The sequence below is a fragment of the Papio anubis genome, unplaced genomic scaffold (genome assembly GCF_008728515.1).
Source record: "Papio anubis isolate 15944 unplaced genomic scaffold, Panubis1.0 scaffold422, whole genome shotgun sequence".
NCBI lineage: Eukaryota > Metazoa > Chordata > Mammalia > Primates > Cercopithecidae > Papio > Papio anubis.
Genome location: NW_022164390.1, coordinates 55,543 through 68,969, shown reverse-complemented (window position 1 = coordinate 68,969; position 13,427 = coordinate 55,543). Strand labels below are relative to the sequence as shown.

The 13,427-nt window shown below is 39.8% G+C and overlaps 1 pseudogene; it reads left to right on the top strand.

Moving 5' to 3' along the window:
• Positions 1 to 3,008, top strand: part of LOC116273168 — a 6,547-nt pseudogene extending 3,539 nt beyond the window's left edge.
• The last annotated feature ends 10,419 nt before the right edge of the window (positions 3,009 to 13,427 follow it).

Genomic DNA, 13,427 nt, shown 5'->3' with positions numbered 1-13,427 from the left:
TTCGGTATTACTTCGTTCCAGTTACATGTTGCTCATCTGTATTTCGTGGATCTAACATTTAGCCTTTGTTTATGTAGATCGAGCGATATTTGGATCCCTTTAAGACTACGCGGGGCAAAGGAAATATCCTCGATAACAAAAGAGAAAGAAGCTTTCAGAAACTTTCTTTGTGTTCTGTGAAATCATCTCACAGAGTTACAGCTTTCCCCTCCAAAGCCTTTCCGCTAAGACTGTTCCTGTGGAATTTTCAGTAATCATTTTGGAAGCCCATAGAGGGCTTTGGTGAAAAGAATATATCCTCAAGAAAAACTGGGAAGAAACTTTCTGAGAAACTGCTTTGTGTTGTGACTTCCAGTCACAGAATTGCAACTGTATTTCGTGGATCTGTTTGCTAGCCTTGTTTCTGTGGAATCGAGAACTGATATTTCGGATCCCCTGCCAGTATGCTGCGAAAGCCATCTCCGGATAGCGAAGAAAACACGAGAAACTTCTTTGTGTTCTGTGAAATCATCTCACAAGTTACGCCACTCCGAAGCGTTCACTTTAAGACTGTTCTTGTGGAGTTTACCAAAGTAATCCTTTGAGGGGGCTGTGGTGAAAAAAAGGAAATATCCTCAGATGAAATCTGGAAAGCAGCTTTCGAGAATCTGCCGTGAACATGGTATTCATCTCATAGAGTTACAGCATATATGAAGGCGCTCGCTAAAGCCTGTTCTTGGGAATTCGCAAAGAGTGATGATATTAAGGGAAGCCCATAAGGGCCATGAGTGAAAAGAAATTATCAGCTGAGAAAAACTGGAAAAGAGCGGCTTTCTCAGGCGGTTTTGTGATGTGTCTTCCGCCACCGATTACAGCTACAACCTTTGGTGAGGTCTTGAACATAAGCGCCATTTTGGCGGATTCGCCAGGCGAATATTTCGGATCCCTGTGAAGACTGTAAGGCCAATGGAAATATCCTCCGATAACAAAGAGAAAGAAGGTTTCTTAAAATCTTCTTTGTATTCTGTGAAATAATCTCACAAAGTTACAGCTTTTCACCCAAAAAGCCTTTCGCTGAACTGTTCTTGTGGAATTTGAAAAGTGATATTTTGAAGCCCATTTCGGCCTATGGTGAAAAAGGAAGTATCCTCAGACATAAACTGGAAAGAAGAGTTCTGAGAAACTGCTTAGTGTTCTGTTAATTCATCTAACAGAGTCACAGCTTTTCCCTTAAGATGCCGTTCGTAAGCCTGTTCTTGTGGAATTTGCAAAGTGATATTTGGAAGCCCATAGAGGGCTATGGTGAAAAAGAAAATATCCTCAGAGAAAAACTGGAAAAAAGCTTTCTGAGAAACTCCTTTGTGATAGGTGACTTCCTCTCATAGAGTTACAGCTGTATTTCGTGGATCTGTTTGCTAGCCTTATTTCCGTGGAATCTGAGAACTGATAATTTCGCTTCCCTGTGAAGACTATAGGGCCAAAGGAAATATCCACCGATAACAAAGAGAGAGGTTTCTGAAAATCTTCTTCGTGTTCTGTGAAATCATCTCACAGAGTTACAGCTTTCCCCTCAAGAAGCCTTTCGCTAAGACTGTTCTTGTGGAATTTTCAAAGTGATATTTGGAAGCCCATAGAGGGGTATGGTGAAAAAGGAAATATCCTCAGATGAAAACTGGAAAGAAACTTTCTGAGAAACTGCTCAGTGTTCCGTTAATTCATCTCACAGAGTTACAGCTTTCCCCTCAAGAAGTCATTCGCTAAGTGTGTTCTTGTGGAATTTGAAAGTGATAATTGTAAGCCGATAGAGGGCTATGGTCAAAAAGAAAATATCCTCAGAGAGAAACAGAAAAGAAGCTTTCTGAGAAACTGCTTTGTGATGTGTGACGTCCACTCACAGTGTTATATCTGTATTTCGTGGATCTGTTTGTTAGCCTTATTTCTGTGGAACCTGAGAACTGATATTTCGGATCCCTTTGAAGACTATAGGGCCAAAGGAAATATCCTCCGATAACAAAAAAAAAGAAGCTTTCTGAGAAACTTCTTGGTGTTCAGTGAAATCATCACACAGAGTTATAGATTTCTCCTCAAGAAACCTTTCGCTAAGACTGTTCTTGTGAAATGTGCAAAGTGATATTTGGAAGCCCTTGGAGGGCTACGGTGAAAAAGAAATATCCTCAGTTCAAAACTGGAAGGAAGCTTTCTGAGAAAATGCTTAGTGTTCTGTTAATTCATGTCACAGAGTTACAGCTTTCCCCTCAGGAAGCCTTTCGTTAAGCCTGTTCTTGTGGAATTTGCAAATTGATATTTGGAAACCCATAGAGGGCTGTGGTGAAAAAGAAAATATCCTCAGAGAAAAACTGGAAAGAAGCTTTCTGAGAAAATGCTTTGTGATGTGTCACTTCCACTCACAGAGTTACATCTGTATTTCATGGATCTGTTTCCCAGCTTTACTTCTGTGGAATCTGAGAACTGATATTTCCGATCCCTTTAAAGACTATAGAGACAAAGGAAATATCCTCCGATAACAAAGCGAAAGAAGCTTTCGGAGAAACTTCTTTGTGTTCTGTGAAATCATCACACAGAGTTACAGCTTTCCCCTCAAGAAGCCTTTCGCTAAGACTGTTCTTGTGGAATTTGCAAAGTCATATATGGAAGCCCATGGAGGGATATGATGAAAAAGGAAATATCCTCAGATGAAAATTGGAATGAAGCTTTCTGAGAAACTGCTTTGTTATGTGTGACTGCCACTCACAGAGTTACAGCTGTACTTCATGGATCTGTTTGCTAGCCTTATTTCTGTGGAATCTGTGACAGAATATTTCTGATATCATTGAATACTATAGGGCCAAAGGAAATATCCTCCGATAACAAAGAGAAAGAAGCTTTCTCAGAAACTTTTTTTGTGTTCTGTGAAATCATTTCACAGAGTTCCAGCTTGTCACACTGGAAGACTTTCGCTAAGACTGTTCTTGTGGAATTTGCAAAGTGATATATGGAAGCCCATGGAGGGCTATGGTGAAAAAGGAAATATCCTCAGATGAAAACTGGAAAGAAGCTTTCTGAGAAACTGCTTAGTGTTCTGTTAATTCATCTCATGGAGTTACAGCTTTCCCCTCAAGAAGCCATTCGCTAAGCCTGTTTTCGTGGAATTTGCAAAGTGATATTTGGAAGCCCATAGATGTGTATGGTGGAAAAGAAAATATCCCCAGAGAAAAACTGGAAAGAAGCTCTCTGAGAAACTGCTTTGTGGTGTGTGACTTCCACTCACAGAGTGACACCTGTATTTCATGGATCTGTTTGCTAGCCTTATTTCTCTGGAATCTGAGAACTGATATTTCGGATCCTTCTGAAGACTATAGGGCCAAAGGAAATAACCTCCTATAACAAAGAGAAAGAAGCTTTCTGAGAATCTTCTTGTGTTCTGTGAAATCATTTCACAGAGTTCCAGCTTGTCACACTGTAAGACTTTCGCTAAGAGTGTTCTTGTGGAATTTGTAAAGTGATATATGGAAGCCCATGGAGGGCTATGGTGAAAAAGGAAATATCCTCAGATGAAAACTGGAAAGAAGCTTTCTGAGAATCTGCTTAGTGTTCTGTTAATTCCTCTCCCAGAATTACTGCTTTCCCCTCAAGAAGCCGTTCGCTAAGCCTGTTCTGGAGGAATTTGCAAAGTGATATTTGGAAGCCCAAAGAGGGCTATGATGAAAAACAAAATATCCTCAGAGTAAAACTGGAAAGAAGATTTCCGAGAAACTGCTTTGTGATGTGTGACTTCCACTCACAGAGATACAGCTGTATTTCGTGGATCTGTTTGCTAGCCTTATTTCTGTGGAATCTGAGAACTGATATTTCGGATCCCTGTGAAGTCTATAGGGCCAAAGGAAATATCCTCCGATATCAAAGAGGAAGAACCTTTCTGAGAGACTTCTTTCTGTTCTGTGAAATCATCTCACAGAGTTACAACTTTCCCTTCAAGAAGCCGTTCGCTAACCCTGTTCTTGTGGAATTTGCAAAGTGATATTTGGAAGCCCATAGAAGGCTATGGTGAAAAAGAAAATATTCTCAGAGAAAACCTGGAAAGAAGCTTTCTCAGAAACTGCTTTGTGATGTGTGACTTATAATCACAGAGTTACAGCTCTATTTCGTGGATCTGTTTCCTAGCCTTATTTCTGTGGAATCTGAGAACTGAAATTTCGGATCCCTGTGAAGACTATAGGGTCAAAGGAAATATCTTCCGATAACAAAGAGATAGAAGCTTTCTGAGAAACTTCTTTGTGTTCTGTGAAATCATCTCACAGAGTTACAGCCTTGCACTCAAGAAGCCTTTCGCTATGATTGGTCTCAGGTGAAAACTGGAAAGAAGCTTTCTGAGAAATTGCTCACTGTTCTGTTAATTCATCTCACAGGGTTACAGCTTTCCTCTTAAGAAGTCGTCTGCTAAGCCTGTTTTGTGGAAAGTGCAAAGTGATATTTGGAAGCCCATAGAGGGCTACGGTGAAAAAGAAAATATCCTCAGAGAAAAACTGCAAAGAATCTTTGTGAGAAACTGCTTTGTGATGTGGGACTTCCACTCACAGAAATACACTTGTATTTCGTGTGTCTGTTTGCTAGTCTTATTTCTGTGGAATCTGAGAACTGATATTTCGGATCCCTGGGAAGACTATAGGTCCAATGGAAATATCCTCCGATCACAAAGAGGAAGAAGCTTTCTGAGAAACTTGTTTGTGTTCTTTGAAATCATCTCACAGAGTTACAGCTTTCCCCTCAAGAAGCCTTTCGCTAAGACTGTTCTTGTGGAATTCGCCAAGTGATATTTGGAAGTCCATGGAGGGCTGTGGTGAAAAAGGAAATATCCTCATATGAAAACGGAAAAGAAGGTTTCTGAGAAACTGCTTAGTGTTCTGTTAATTCATCTCACAGAGTTACAGCTTTCCCCTGAAGAAGCCGTTCGCTAAGCCTGTTCTTGTGGAATTTGCAAAGTGCTATTTGAAAGCCCATAGAGGGCTATGGAGAAAAAGAAAATATCCTCAGAGAAAAACCGGAAAGAAGCTTTCTGAGAAACTACTTTGTGATATGTGACTTCCACTCACAGAGATGCAGCTGTATTTCGTGGATCTGTTTGCTAGCCTTGTTTCTGTGGAATCTGAGAACTGATATTTCAGATCCCTTTGAGGACTGAAGGGCCAAAGGAAATATCATCCGATAACAAGCAGAAAGAATCTTTCTGAGAAACTTCTTTGTGTTCTGTGAAATCATCTCACAGAGTTACAGCTTTGCCCTCAAGAAGCCTTTCGCTAAGTCTATTCTTGTGGAACTTAAAGATATATTTGAAAGGCCATGGAGGGCTATGGTGAAAAAGGAAATATCTCAGATGAAAACTGGAGAGAAGCTTTCTGAGAAACTACTTAGTGTTCTGTTAATTCATCTCTCAGAGTTACAGCTTTCCCCTCAAGAAGCCGTTCGCTAAGCCTGTTCTTGTGGAATTTGCAAAGCGATATTTGGAAGCCCATAGAGGGCTACGGTTTAAAAGAAAATATCCTCAGAGAAAAACTGGAAAGAAGCTTTCCGAGAAACTGCTTTGTGACGTGTGACTTCCACTCACAGAGTTACATCTGTATTTCCTCTATCTGTTTGCTAGCCTTATTTCTGTGGAATCTGAGAACTGATATTTCAGATCCCTTTGAAGACTATAGGGACAAAGGAAAAATCCTCCAATAACAAAGAGAAAGAGGCTTTCTGAGAAACTTCTTTGTGTTCTGGAAAACCATCACAGGGAGTTACAGCTTTCCCCTCAAGCAGCCTTTCGATAAGACTGTTCTTTTCGAATTGGCAAAGTGATATTTGGAAGCCCATGGTGGGCTATGGTGAAAAAGGAAATATCCTCAGATGAAAACTGGAAAGAAGCTTTCTGAGAAACTGCATAGTGTTCTCTTAATTCATCTCACAGAGTTACAGTTTTCCCCTCAAGAAGCCGTTCGCTAAGCCTGTTGTTGTGGAATTTGCAAAGTGATATTTGGAAGCCCATAGAGGGCTATGGTGAAAAAGAAAATATCCTCAGAGTAAAGCTGCGAAGAAGCTTTCTGAGAAACTACTCTGTGATGTGTGACTTCCACTCACAGAGTTACAGCTGTATTTCGTGGATCTCTTTGCTAGCATTATTTCTGTGGAATCTGAGAACTGATATTTCAGATCCCTTTGAAGACTATAGGGCCAAAGGAAATATCCTCCGATAACAAAGAGAAAGAAGTTTTCTCAGAAAACTTCTTTGTGTTCTGTGAAATCATCTCACAGAGTTACAGCTTTCCACTCAAGAAGCCTTTCGCTAAGACTGTTCTTGTGGTATTTGCAAAGTGATATTTGGAAGCCCATGGAGGGCTATGGTGAAAAAGGAAATATCCTCAGAGAAAAGCTGGAAAGAAGCTTTCTGAGAAACTGCTTTGTGATGTGTGACTTCCACTCACAGAGTTACAGCTGTATTTCGTGCATCTGTTTGCTAGTCTTATTTCTGTGGAATCTGAGAACTGATATTTCAGATCCCTTTGAAGACTATAGGGAAAAAGGAAATATCCTCCAATAACAAAGAGAAAAAAGCTTTCTGAGAAACTTCTTTCTGTTCTGTGAAATCATCTTACAGATTTAGAGCTTTCCCCACAAGAAGCCTTTCGCTAAGACTGTTCTTCTGGAATTTGCAAAGTGATATTTGGAAGCCCATGGAGGGCTATGGTGAAAAAGGAAATATCCTCAGATGAAAACTGGAAAGAAGCTTTCTGAGAAACTGCTTAGTGTTCTGTTAAATCATCTCACAGAGTTACAGCTTTCCCCTCAAGAAGCCGTTCGCTAAGCCTGTTCTTGTGGAATTTGCAAAGGGATATATGGAAGCCCATAGAGGGCTATTGTGAAAAAGAAAATGTCCTCGGAGAAAGACTGGAAAGAAGTTTTCTGATAAACTGCTTTGTCTTGTGTGACTTCCACTCACAGGGTTACACCTGAATTTCGTGGATCTGTTTCCGATCCTTATTTCTGTGGAATCTGAGAACTGATATTTCAGATCCCTGTGAAGACTATAGGGCCAAAAGAATTATGCTGCGATAACAAAGAGAAAGAAGCTTTCTGAGAAACTTCTTTGTGTTCTGTGAAATCATCTCACAGAGTTACAGCTTTCCCCTCAAGAAGCCTTTCGCTAAGACTGTTCTAGTGGAATTGCAAAGTGATATTTGGAAGCCCATGGAGGGCTATGGTGAAAAAGGAAATATCTTCTGATGGAATCTGTGACAGAATATTTCTGATATCATTGAATACTATAGGGCCAAAGGAGTTACATCTGTATTTCATGGATCTGGTTGCTAGCCTTTTTTCTGTGGAATCTGAGAACTGATATTTCGGATATCGGTGAAGAATATAGGGCCAAAGGAATTATCCTCCGATAACAAAGAGAAAGAAGCTTTCTGAGAAACTTCTTTCTGTTCTGTGTAATCGTCTCACCGAGATACAGCTGTCCCCTCAAGAAGCCTTTCGCAAAGACTGTTCTTGTGGAATTTGCAAAGGGATATTTGGAAGCCCACAGAGGGCTATGGTGAAAAACAAAATATCCTCAGAGAAAAACTGGAAAGAAGCTTTCTGAGAAACTGCTTTGTGGTGTGTGACTTCCATTCGCAGAGTTACACCTATATTTCCTGGATCTGTTTCCTAGCCTTATTTCTGTGGTATCTGAGAACTGATATTTCGGATCCCTGTGAAGACTATAGGGCCAAAGGAAATATCCTCCGTTTACAAAGAGAAAGAAGCTTTCTGAGAAACTTCTTTGTGTTCTGTGAAATCATCTCACAGGGTTCCAGCTTTCCAATCAAGTAGTATTTCACTAAGACTTTTCTTGTGGAATTTGCAAAGTGATATTTGGAAGTCCATGGAGGGCTATGGTGAAAAAGGAAATATCCTCATATGAAAACTGAAAAGAAGGTTTCTGAGAAACTGCCTAGTGTTCTGTTAATTCATCACACAGAGTTACAGCTTTCCCCTGAAGAAGCCGTTCGCTAAGCCTGTTCTTGTGGAATTTGCAAAGTGCTATTTGAAAGCCCATAGAGGGCTATGGTGAAAAACAAAATATCCTCAGAGAAAAACTGAAAAGAAGATTTTTCAAAACGTGCTTTGTGATGTGTCACTTCCAGTCACAGAGTTACACCTGTATTTCGTGAATCTGTTTGCTAGCCTTCTTTCCGTGGAATCTGTGAACTGATATTTGGGATCCCTTTGAAGACTATAGGGCCAAAGGAAATATCCTCCGATAACAAAGAGAAAGAAGCTTTCTGAGAAACTTCGTTGTGTTCTGTGAAATCATCTCACAGAGTTATAGCTTTCCTCTCAAGAAGTCTTTCGATAAGACTGTTCTTGCGGAATTTGCAAAGGGATATTTGGAAACCCATGGAGAGCTATGGTGAAAAAGAAAATATCCTAAGAGAAAAATTGGAAAGAAGCTTTCTGATAAACTGCTTTGTCGTGGGTGACTTCCACTCACAGGGTTACACCTGTATTTCGTGGATCTGTTTCTTAGCCTTATTTCTGTAATCTGAGATCTGATATTTCGGATCTCTTTGAGGACTATAGGGTCAAAGGAACTATCCTCCGATAACAAAGAGAAAGAAGCTTTCTCAGAAACTTCTTTGTGTTCTGTGAAGTCATCTCACAGCGTTACAGCTTTCCCCTCAAGAAGCCTTTCGTTACGTCTGTTCTTGTGGAATTTGCAAAGTGATATTTGGAAGACCAAGAAGGGCTATGGTGATAAATGAAATATCCTCAGACGAAAACTGTAAAGAAGCATTCTGAGAATCTCCTTAGTGTTCTGTTAATTTATCTCACAGAGTTACAGCTTTCCCCTCAATAAGCCGTTCGCTAAGCCTGTTCTTGTGGAATTTGCAAAGTGATATTTGGAATCCCATAGAGGGCAATGATGAAAAAGAAAATATCCTCAGAGAAAAACTGGAAAGAAGCTTTCTGATAAACTGCTTATGATGTGCGGACTTCCACTCACAGAGTTACAGCTGTATTTCGTGGATCTGTTGGCTAGCCTTATTTCTGTCGAATGTGAGAACTGATATTTTGGATCCCTTTGAAGACTATTGTGAAAAAGGAAATATCCTCCGATAACAAAGAGAAAGAAGTTTTCTGAGAAACTTCTTTGTGTTCTGTGAAATCATCTCACCGAAGTTACAGTTTCTCAAGAAGCCACTGCTAAGCCTGTTCTTGTGGAATTTGCAAAGTGATATTTGGAAACCTATATAGGCTACGCAGAAAAAGAAATTATCCTCAGAGAAAATGTGGAAAGAAGCTTTCTCAGTGAAACTGCTTTGTGATGTGTGACTTCCACTCACAGAGTTACATCTGTATTTCATGAATCCGTTTGCTAGCCTTATTTCTGTGGAATCTGTGAACTGATATTTCGGATCCCTTTGAAGACTATGGGGACAAAAGAATATCCTCCGATAACAAAGAGAAAGAAGCTGAGAAACTTCTTCGTGTTCTGGGAAATCATCTCACAGAGTTACAGCTTATCCCTCAAGAACACTTTCGGTAAGACTATTCTTCTGGAATTTGCAAAGTGATATATGGAAGCCCATGGAGGGCTATGGTGAAAAAGGAAATATCCTCAGATGAAAACTGGAAAGAAGCTTCCTGAGAAACTGCTTAGTGTGCTGTTACTTCATCTCACAGAGTTACAGCTTTACCCTGAAGAAGCCATTCGCTTAGCCTGTTCCTGTGGAATTTATAAGGGAGATTTGGAAGCCCATAAAGGGCTATGGTGAAAAAAGTATAGTATCCTCAGAGAAAAAATGGAAAGAAGCTTGCTGAGAAACTGCTTTGTGATGTGTGACTTCCACTCACAGAGTTACAGTTGTATTTCATGGATATGTTTGCTAGCCTTATTTCTGTGGAATCTGAGAACTGATATTTCGGATACCTTTGAAGATTATAGGGCCAAAGGAAATATCCTCCGATCACAAAGAGAAAGAAGCTTTCTGAGAAACTTCTTTGTGTTCTGTGAAATCATCTCACAGAGTTACAACTTTCCCCTCAAGAAGCCTTTCGCTAAGGTTGTTCTTGTGGAATTCATAAAGTGATATTTGGAAGCCCATGGAGTGCTATGGTGAAAAAGGAATTATCCTCAGATGAAAGCTGCAAGAAGCTTTCTGAGAAACAGCTTAGTGTTCTGTTAATTCATCTCACAGAGTTACAGCTTTCCCCTCAAGAAGCCGTTCGCTAATCCTGTTCTTGTGGAATTTGGAAAGTGATATTTGGAAGCCCATGGAGGGCTATGGTGAAAAAGGAAATATCCTCTGATAACAAAGAGATGGAAGCTTTCTGAGAAACTTCTTTGTGTTTTGTGAAATCATCTCATAGAGTTACAGCGTTCCCCTCAAGAAACCTTTCGCTAAGTCTGTTTTGTTGGAATTTGCAACGTGATATTTGGAAGCATATGGAGGACTATGGTGAAAATGGAAATATCTCAGATGTAAACTGGGAAAAAACTTTCTGAGAAACTGCTTAGTGTTCTGTTCATTCAATTCACAGCGTTACAGCTATCCCTTCCAGAAGCCGTTCGCTAAGCCTGTTGTTGTTGAATTTGCAAAGTGATATTTGCTTTTTATGTTTTTTTTTGTTTTTTTTTTTGTTTATTTTTATTTTTATTTTTATTTTTTTAAATTTATTTATTATTATTATACTTTAAGTTGTAGGGTACATGTGCATAACGTGCAGGTTTTTTACATATGTATACTCTTGTGCCATGTTGGTTTGCTGCACCCATCAACTCGTCATTTTCATCAGGTATAACTCCTAATGCAATCCTCCCTCTCCCCATGATAGGGGCCCCCGGTGATGTTCCCCTTCCTGAGTCCAAGTGATCTCTCATTGTTCAGCTCCCACCTATGAGTGAGAAATACGCGGTGTTTGGTTTTCTGTTCTTGTGATAGTTTGTTAAGAATGATGGTTTCCCAGCTGAATCCATGTCCCCACAGCGACTAAACTCATCCTTTTTATGGTGGCTGCATAGTATTCCATGGTGTATATGTGCCACATTTTCTTAATCCAATCTGTCACTGATGGACATTTGGGTTGATTCCAAGTCTTTGCTATTGTGAATAGTGCTGCAATAAACATACGTGTGCATGTGTCTTTATAGCAGCATAATTTATAATCCTTTGCATCCCCAGTAATGGATGGCTGGTCATATGGTACATCTAGTTCTAGATCCTTGAGGAATCGCCCATACTGTTTTCCATATAATGGTTGAACTAGTTTACAATCCCACCAACAGTGTAAAAGACAATCCTAAGTCAAAAGAACAAAGCTGGGGCATCACGCCACCTGACCTCAAACTATACTGCTACAGTAACCAAAACTGCATGGTACTGGTAACGCAGATATAGACCAATGGAACAGAACAGAGTCCTCAGAAATAATACCACATCCACAGCCATCTGATCTTTGACAAACCTGAGAGAAACAAGAAATGGGGAATATTCCCTATTTAATAAATGGTGCTGGGAAAATTACTAGCCATAAGTAGAAAGCTGAAACTGATCCTTTCCTTTTACCCTTATACGAAAATTAATTCAAGATGGATTAGAGACTTAAATGTTAGACCTATTTACCACAAAAATCCTAGAGGAAACCTAGGTAGTACCCATTCAGGACATAGGTATTGGCAAAGACTTCATGTCTAAAACACCAAAAAGAATAGCAACAAAAAGCTAAAATGACAAATGTGGGATCTAATTAACTAAAGAGCTTCTGCACAGCAAAAGAAACTACCATCAGGAGTGAACAGGCAACCTACAGAATGGGAGAAAATTTTTGCACCCACCATCTGACAAAGGGCTAATATCCAGAACCTACAAAGAACTCGCTAAAACAAATTTACAAGAAAAAACAAACAACCCCATCAAAAGTGGGCAAAGGATAAGAACAGACATTTCTCAAAAGAAGACATTCATACAGCCAACAGACATATGAAAAAATGCGCATTATCACTGGCCATCAGAGAAATGCAAATCAAAACCACAATGAGATACCATCTCACACCAGTTAGAATGGCGATCATTAAAAAGTCAGGAAACAACAGGTGCTGTAGGGATGTGGAGAAATTGCAAAGTGATATTTGGAAGCCCATAGAGGGCTCAGGTGAAAAAGAAAGTAACCTCAGAGAAAAACTGGAAAGAAGCTTTCTGATAAACTGCTTTGTCGTGGTGTGACTTCCACTCACAGGGATACACCTGTATTTCGTGGATCTGCTTCCTAGCCTTCTTTCTGTAATCTGAGAACTGATATTTCGGATCCCTTTGAAGAGTACAGGGTCAAAGGAAATATCCTATGATAACAAAGAGAAAGAAGCTTTCTGAGCACCTTCTTTGTGTTCTGTGAGGTCATCTCACAGCGTTACAGCTTCCACCTCAAGAAGCCGTTCGCTAAGACAGTTCATGTGGAATTTGCAAAGTGATGTTTGGAAGCCCAAGGAGGGCTATGGTGAAAAATGAAATATCCTCAGATGAAAATTGGAAAGAAGCTTTCTGAGAATCTCCTTAGTGTTCTGTTAATTCATCTCACAGAGTTACAGCTTTCCCCTCAATAAGCCGTTTATTTGGAATCCCATAGAGGGCAATGATGAAAAAGAAAATATCCTCATAGAAAAACTGGAAAGAAGCTTTCTTAGAAACTGCTTTGTGATGTGTGACTTCCACTGACAGAGTTACAGCTGTATTTCCGGGATCTGTTTGCTATCCTTATTTCTGTAGAATGTGAGAAATGATATTTTGGATCCCTTTGAAGACTATAGTGCCAAAGGAAATATCCTCTGATAACAAAGAGAAAGAAGCTTTCTGAGAAACTTTTTTTGTGTTCTGTGAAATCATCTCACAGAGTTACAGCTCTTCCCTCAAGAATCCTTTCGCTAAGACTGTTCTTGTGGATTTGGCAAAGTGATATTTGGAAGTCCATGGAAGCTATGGTGAAAAAGGAAATATCCTCAGATGAAAACTGGAAAAATGCTTTCTCAGAAACAGCTTAGTGTTCTGTTAATTCATCTCACAGAATTACAGCTCTCCCTTCAAGAAGCCATTCGCTAAGACTATTCTTGTGGAATTTGCAAAGTGATATTTTGAAGCAAATGGAGGGCTATTGTGAAAAAGAAAAAATCCTCAGATGAAAACTGGAAAGAAGCTTTCTGAGAAACTGCTTAGTGTTCTGTTAATTCATCTCATAGACTTACAGCTTTTCCCTCAGAAGCCGTTCGCTAAGCCTGTTCTAGTGGAGTTTGCAAAGTGAAATTTGGAAGCCATAGAGGGCTATGATGAAAAACAAAATATCCTCAGAGAAAAACTGGAAAGAAGTTTTCCGAGAAACTGCATTGTGATGTGTGACTTCCACTCACAGAGTTACAGCTGTATTTCGTTGATCTG